The sequence below is a fragment of the Phascolarctos cinereus genome, unplaced genomic scaffold, assembly GCF_003287225.1.
Source record: "Phascolarctos cinereus isolate Bilbo 61053 unplaced genomic scaffold, phaCin_HiC Scaffold_4;HRSCAF=312, whole genome shotgun sequence".
In the NCBI taxonomy this organism is placed as follows: Eukaryota; Metazoa; Chordata; class Mammalia; order Diprotodontia; family Phascolarctidae; genus Phascolarctos; species Phascolarctos cinereus.
The window spans coordinates 224,647,587-224,655,571 of NW_027555847.1; the positions used below are offsets into that span (position 1 = coordinate 224,647,587).

General features: G+C 39.5%; 1 long non-coding RNA gene across 1 annotated transcript; it reads right to left on the reverse strand.

Moving 5' to 3' along the window:
- Window positions 1-1,519: 1,519 nt before the first annotated feature.
- On the reverse strand, window positions 1,520-4,285 carry LOC110223229 (uncharacterized). Its single transcript, XR_002328633.2, has 2 exons — window positions 4,172-4,285; window positions 1,520-1,843 (listed from the first exon to the last, which is right to left on the reverse strand). It is a non-coding gene; the product is annotated as an uncharacterized LOC110223229 (long non-coding RNA).
- Between the last annotated feature and the right edge of the window lie 3,700 nt (window positions 4,286-7,985).

Below are 7,985 nucleotides of genomic sequence, written 5' to 3' on the forward strand. Positions count from 1 at the left end.
CACTGGAAGCAACAGTAAGAAAAGTCCCAGATAGATCAAGAAGAATGGCTGAGAATTGCTACAGTAATGTAAATTATAAGAACTAAATTAAATTAAAAGGAAGCTGAATTCTGAGTAATTAAAATAATCAATCTTAGTCCTAAAGAATTGTTAATGAAACACACTTCCCTCTTCTCAGTAGAGATAGGGGACAATGGGGGCAAATACTGCCTTCTATGAGACTTGGTCACTATATCAGACATTATCAAGTAAGACAATATTTGTAAAAAGTGCTTAGCATCACATCTGGCACATAGTAAGCACTACATAAATGCTTATTCCTATCCCTTTCCTATATCAGTTTTTAAAAATCTGTTTTCCTTTGTTATAAGGAAGGGTTCAAGTCTTGCTGAGGAGGGGAAACTGAGGGAGAGAAGGAAGAGTTATTACACCTGGAACTGACTGTTATATAAAAACAAAGAATATCACTTTTCACGCTTTCCAAAACAGGGTCCCATATAGTTTCTGTCGTAACTTTAAAAAGGAAACTTTCACAATACTCAGAGTTCTAGATGTCTTGGAGATATAGGAGAGGGATGTCTTCAAATCCTTTGCTACCTTTTGGATTTCTAAGTAGAACAGTAGACTTACAAAAGGTACAGTGATAGCATTTACCTCATAAATTTGAAAAGGGCTTGGGTAAAGTTTCTGCTTCCAGCTTGGGCCATCATTGCCATTGAAAATCCAACTGACATGAGTATTACCTAATCTAGGAGAGCTGGCTAGCAGACACTGTTTTGAAATTTGGCCTGCCATTGGTGCCACACCTATTGCTGGACATTTCACACCTGGTTCCTTCACTAACCAGATCCAGGCAGCTTTCCAGGAGCCTCACCTTTTGGTGGTTACTGACTCACAAATGATAAATTGCTACGTGTATGAGCCAAAGTTGGTGAAATGTGTTTTATGCTATAGTGTGAAAAGAATGAAATTATAAACACATATCAAGCATTCTATTTGCTCAGACATCCATATGTGTAGTAAGAACTGGAGAATGTTACTGTTGTTTGAAGTAAATAGAGAAATTTCAGTTTATAGTTCATGCTGCCAAGTTTTGTGGGGCTTGCCTTTTTTTTTTTTGCTTATACAACTGTAAAAAGGAGCTTTAAAATACTGAAATCTGCACTTTTTCATGGTTGAATAATTATAAATGGTTGCATGGATCTTCTCCAAACTTAAAAATGGAAGAAGAAAAAATCTGAGAAAGAGCTTTAGAAATTTCAGATAAATTATAGGTTTTCTAGGGGAGCAGCTAAGTTTTTTTTTTAAGTAGTTCGATTAACATGTCCTTCCTCAATATTAATTGTGGTGTCAGAAGTGACTGCAATGCCTTAATTATTATTGTTTCAGCCTGTATGTAACTCCATGGAAAATTGTCTTTAGTTAAAACTGAAATATCCTAATTATACACTGGACTAATCTATGCCTTGTGTGATCTTTGCTAATATCATCAAAATGACGAGCTTCAGCAGACATATCATTTACAATGCAACAGGAATAGCTTTTAATTGTTGTCTTAGCTCTTCTACCAGAAGTCAGGACCAGTGAGACAGACAAGGCTGAATTCATCTGGCCGCTCTTCAGTTTCAAAACCTTTGTAGCGTGGTCCAAGAATCCTCTGGCCATATATTTTCCTAATTCCTACTTCTTCTTTTGTATTCCGGCAATGAGAAGAGCTTGGCAGCATAGTGGACAGACTGATACACTTGGAGTCAGGAAGACCTGAATTCAAACACTGTCTCTAGCAGTTATTACCTCTGTGGCCTTGGTCAAGTCACTTAACTTCTATCTGCTGTTTCTTCACCTGTAAGTAAACAAGCATTTATTAAGCACCTACTACGTGCCAGGAATTATGCTATGCACTTTAGTCGGTCGATAAACATTTATTAAGTGCCTACTATGTGTCAGACACTCTGCTAAGCACTAGGGTTAAAAAAGAGGCAAAAGACAGACCCTGTTCTCAAAGAGCTTACAATCTAATGGGGGAGACATTATAAAAATGTATAAGCAGCTATATACAAGATAAATAGGATGTAGCAGAGGGAAGGCACAGGAATTGAGGGATTAGGAAAGGCTTCAGGTAGAACATGGGATTTTACTTGAGCTTTAAAAGAAGCCAGAGAAGCCAGTAGGCAGAGATGAAGAGGAAGAGCATTCAGAGAAAATGCCCAGAGAAGAGAAATGGGTGTCTTGCTTGTGGAACAACAAGGAGGCCAAAGTGTAGGAAGATTAGAAAGTGGGGTCAGGGGGAGGCTAGGTAATGAAGAGTTTTTGAAAACCCAACAGAGCATTTTTCACTTGATCCTGAAGGCAATTGAGTAGGGGGTGACATGGTTGGACCTATACTTTAGAAAAATCACTTTAGTAACTGAGGATGGATTGGAGTGGGGAGAGACTTGGGGCAGGCCAATCCACCAACGGGCTATTGTAATAATACAGGACTAAGGTGATGATAAAAGAAAGGGCTTATTGGAGAGATGGTGCAAAGGTGAAATGGACAATAGCTTGGATATGAGAGGTGAGAGATCATGAGGAGCCAAGGATGACACCTCAGTTACAAGCCTGAGGGACTGGATTATGTTGCCTCTACAGTAACAGGAATTGTAGGAGATAAAGAGTTTAGGGGGAAAGTTAAAGTAAATTTTACAGATTATGAATACAAATAATGAGCTTTACAAATATCATCTCATTTGATCCTCACAACCACCCCAGGAAATGGGCATTATTATGCCCATTTTATGGTTGAGAAAACTGAGGCAGACAGATTAAAGTGACATCCAGAATCATACAGCTAATACATGTCTGAGGTCACATTTTAATTCAGATTTTCTTGACTCCAGATCCTGAATTTAATCCACCAGATTACCTAAAATAGGGATAATAGCACCACCCTCCAAGGATTGTTGTAAAGATCAAATGAGATAATATTTGTAAAGCTCTTTGCAAACCTTAAAGTTATATTAAAGCTATTTATCATCACCATCATCATCATCAAAGTGGGAGTGGCTGACCAAAAGAAGCACACTAGGCTCAGCCAGAAGACTTAGGGTTCAACAGGTCTGCTGCTAAACATTTCCCTTCCTGATCTCTTTACTCTGGCAAAAGTGTTCTTCTTGTTGGTTCTTTCAGGTCACATCCCATCTCCCACCTCCCTAACTTTGCATATGCTGCGCCCTCCCCCCAAGTCTTAAATGCACTCCATTCCCATCTCCAGCTCTTAGAATCCCAGGCTTCTTCCAAAGCCCAATTCAAAAACTTGAGGCATTTTCTTCTAGTGCATACCCCTCACCCCCCACCAACACAAACGCCCCCCAAAATAGTTTATTTTGCAGGAATTTGCATAAACTTATTTTGTACAACTTAAATTTTACATATTGTCTCCAACAGAATTTAAGTTCCATGAGGGAAAGTGATTTCCTACTTGTCTTCTCGTCCCCAGTAACTGGTACTCTGCAGGTGCTTTAATAAATGCTTATGGACTGATTGATGGACTTTGGAGAAATCAAGTCTCCTTGAGGTCCTTGAGGACTAAATAATCTTTAAGGGCCCTTCTAGCTTTAACATTCTGTTATTCTGTGAAATCCAGGGGCAAAATTTGAGCAGGGTAACACCCCAGGTTTGTTTCACCAAAACCCTCTTTCGCATCTCCTTGAGTCTAATTGCTTCCTAGGTCTCACAGGGAAAACTCTGCGTGCAAACTTGATTTGGGTGAAGGGAGACTTTACTCCCCACCCCGGAACGGGCGTTTTCCTAATTAACCTAGCCCTCCCCATGGCTTTCTGCTGAGACTTTCCCAGCATTCCCCCCATTTTTCTTGCAACTAGCCTCCGCCCGTGCGGAGATGCCGGGGTAAACACTAGAGGAGGCTGGAGAGCGTATAGGGCACGCCCCACTCTCCTGGAGCTCAACCTCAGCGCGCGCTACCCGGGCCACGGAGGGGGCGGGGGTGATTGCGCATGCGCACCGGGAGGCTCCCGATCCCGCCCGGAAAATCCGCCTCTCCGGGGTTTTACCCGCGCCATCTTCTCTGTTTATAAACACAAGGCGCAGCTAGAAAAGCGGCGACCTTAAAGGTGTAGCGGGTCGGAGGTCGCCCGAAAGGAAAAGTGTCCTTCTCACTCCCTACTGTTACCTCCTTCCAGCCCTGGGCCTGTCTGCCACGGGCAGCGCCACTCTCCTTCTTCCTGCCCGGCTTGCCGTAGCACCCGGCAGGCCCCTGCGCCACCTCCCGGGGCCCGGGTCGGCACCAGCGCCACGTGGTTCGCACGTGGTCCAGATTCCTAGAACTGCTTCCCCCACGGCCCACTCCCTCACTCTGCGATACCTCAGCAGCACCTCCTAGGCGCCTTGCAGAGCAAGTGAAGGAAGCTTTGCAGCCTTTGGTGGCTTGTCAGGTGAAGAGAACCCTGAACTCCTGACCAAAGTCATAGGAGACCGCAGAATGTCCAAGTGCAAGGGACTTCAGAGGTCATCCAGTCCAACCCTCCTCAGAGCCGCAGTCCTCCACCTCTCCCCCACTCCAGAATCTTCATTACAGCAGCTTCCGCACCTGTCCAAATGTCTCTCCCTGAGTTCTGGAAGCAACTCATTCTATGCTTAGGACTGCTCCAAATTCTAGGAAGTTCTTTATAACGAGTTAAAATTTGCAACAATTTCATTTCCACCTGTTAGTCCTCTGGGGCTAGCAGAATAAGTCTAAATCAGAGTTGTTTTAAATTGTATTAATATATTTTGTTTTTATAAACATTTCCAGATTACTACCACCCAGAATAACCATCTTATAACAAAGTAAGACAATTAAGTAAAACTAACAAGTGGTCTCATCTGAATGTGCATGCTACATTCCACACTTATAGCCCCACCCATCCTCTCTATTTTTAGTGGGGGGGGTTTTATAGAAATCTATTTTCTTTCTCCTACTTCATTAAAAGTGAAAGAAAAATGAAGTCTTGTAGCAAATATATATGGTCAAGTAAAACAAATTCCCTTACCGACTATAATATGTGTAATATACATATGCATATACATGTACATGTAGATGCAGATGTACGTGTGTATATATAGATGTTGGTATGGAAATATACACTCATATGCATGTGTCTGTGTATGCATATGTATATATCTATACACATCTATATAGAGATACACAACATACATATATGTGTGTATCTAGATCTATATACACATCTATAGAGATATACACATATTCATGTATGGGTATATATGTAGGTGTATAGATATATGTACCTATATCTATAGCTCTACGCGCATCTATATAAAGATACACCTATATATACATATATGTATGTGTGCATAAGTTATGTGTATATTTAGTGTATATTTTTGTTATTCCTTTGTTTTAGTAGTGTCCAACCCTTTGTGACCCCTTTTGGGGGTATTCTTTGCAAAGATACTGCACTGGTTTTGCTATTTCCTTCTCCATTTAATGTACATATGTATGTAGGTGTGTGTATTTGTTGCTGTTTTGTCATTTTTCACTCATGTCTGACTCTGTTACCCCATTTGGGGTTTTCTTGGCAGAGATACTAGAGGGTTTGCCATTTCCTTATCCAGCTCATTTTACAGATGAGGAAACTGAGGCAAACAGAGTTCAGTAACTTGCCCAGGATCACCCAGCTAGTGTCTGAGGCCAGATTTGAACTCAGAAAGATGAATCTTCCTGACTCCAAAACTGGCACTCTATCCACTGTGCCGCCTATCTGCCCATATATATGTATACATATGTATAAATATGGATATATGCCTCTATATAGCTATATAAATGTCTATAGATACACATATGCATGTGTGTATATTTAGTGTATATATGTATACATGCACATAAATATAGATGTGTATCTATAGCTATAGCTATGCACACCTCTCGAGAGAAAGAGAGAGAGATACACACACGTCATCCTGTGCTCTCAATCCATCCCCTCTGTGTCAGGAGATGGATTCCCTCTTTCATCACTGATCCTCTAATATCATGGATCATCATTGCATTGATCAGATTTCTAACAGCTTTCAAAGTGGTTTATCTTTACAATATTGCTGTTACTGTGTAGATTGTTCTTTCTGTTCTGCCCCTTTCGTTTTTCATTAGTTTGTGTCTTTGAAATGATTAATTTTTATGACATTAATGTTATCGGGTAAATCGTTCTTTACTCCACATCAGTTCATATATCTTTCCATATCTCTTTAAAGTCATCTATTTCTTCATTTCTTACAGCACAATAGTATTGCATCATATTCATATGCCACAGTTTGGTGAGCTTTTTCCTCAATTGACGGGAATCCCTTTAGTTTCCATTGTTTTGCTACCACAAAAGAGCTGTTATAAATATTTTTGTACACATTGGACTTTTTCCTATTTCTTTGATCTCTTTTGGGTATAGGCCTAAGCAGTGATATAGCTGTGTCAAAGAGCATGCGCTATTTAGTAACCTTTTATGCATAATTTGAACTTGCTTTCCGGACCAACTACGCATGAGTCTTTTTCCCCACAGCTCCTCCAACATTTGTTGTTTTCCTTTTTTGTCATCCTTGCCAATCTGATTACTATGAGGTAGAAGCTCAAATTGTTTTAATCTACATTTCCCTGTTTATTAGTGATTTGGAACATTTAGGGGAAGGAGTGTCATATATTCTATAGCTATAGGTGGCCTTGTTTTCCTCCCTTAAGAACTATGTTTATCTCTTTAGACCATTTACCAGTTGAGGAATGGCTCTTATTTTTATAAATTTGAATCATTTCCTTATATATTTCATAAATGAGACCTTTATCAGAGAAACTTGCTACAGATTTTCCCTCCCAGCTAATTGTTTCCCTTTTAATCTTAGTTTTATTGGATTTGTTTATGCAAAAACAATTTAATTTTATTTAATCAATTATCCATTTTATCTTTTGTGATCCTCTCTATCGTTTGTTGGGCATGAACTTTTCTTCTATCCATAGAGGAGGTAATTTTTCGATGTTTCTCTAATTTATATATGATGCGGCCTTTTCTTTCTAAGTAATATATCCATTTGGAACTTATCTTGGTCCATGATGTCCAATTTGCCGAGAGTTTTGTTTTTTGTTTTTTATCAAATAGTGAGTTTTTATCTCAGAGGCTGAGGTCTTTTTATTTATCAAGTACTAGGACACTAGATAGTTTTTCTTCTATATGTTGTGTACCTAATCTGTTCCATTGATCAATAGAGGCTCTTAACTTCTTTTGTGTTGTGGGCCCCTTGCCAGTCTGGTGAAGCCTATGGACTCCTTCTCAGAAAAATGTTGTTTTTAAATGCATATTACAAAATACGCATGGGCAGCAAGGTTGCCCAATGGATAGAGTACAGGTCCTGAAGTCAGGAAGGCTCATCTTCCTGAGTTCAAATCCAGCCTCAGACACTTACTAGCTATATGATCCTGGGCAAGTCACTTCACCCTGTTTGCCTCAGTTTCCTCATCTATAAAATAAGCTAGAAAAGGAAATAGCAAAACTATTCCAGTATTTTTGTCAAGAAAACCCCAAATGGAGTCACAGAGTCGGACACAACTAATTGACTAAACAACAACAATGTAAAATACATATAAATATAATATGATATAAAATTATAATATGCAATTAATATAAAATAGGATATGTTTTATCCTATCCTAACCATAATATAAAATAAGATTGCGAAGGAAACCTATTGAAATATTGTAATACAGTTATAAAAATATTATTTTAAAATAACAAAAAAGTTCACAGATTCCAGGTTTTCAGGCCTAGCTTCCTTTGTGCAAGGAGAGAGAACAAAAAGACTTGTGCTCTACCTCCAAAAAGCATAATTGGCCCAAACATAAGGTCCTGAACTGTTCGGATTGAAGATCAGTGGATGTGGGGACAGAAGACTCAGGTTCAAACCTTGAAGCTACCATTTAATCTGTTGGAGAATGGGGGAGAACATTAGGT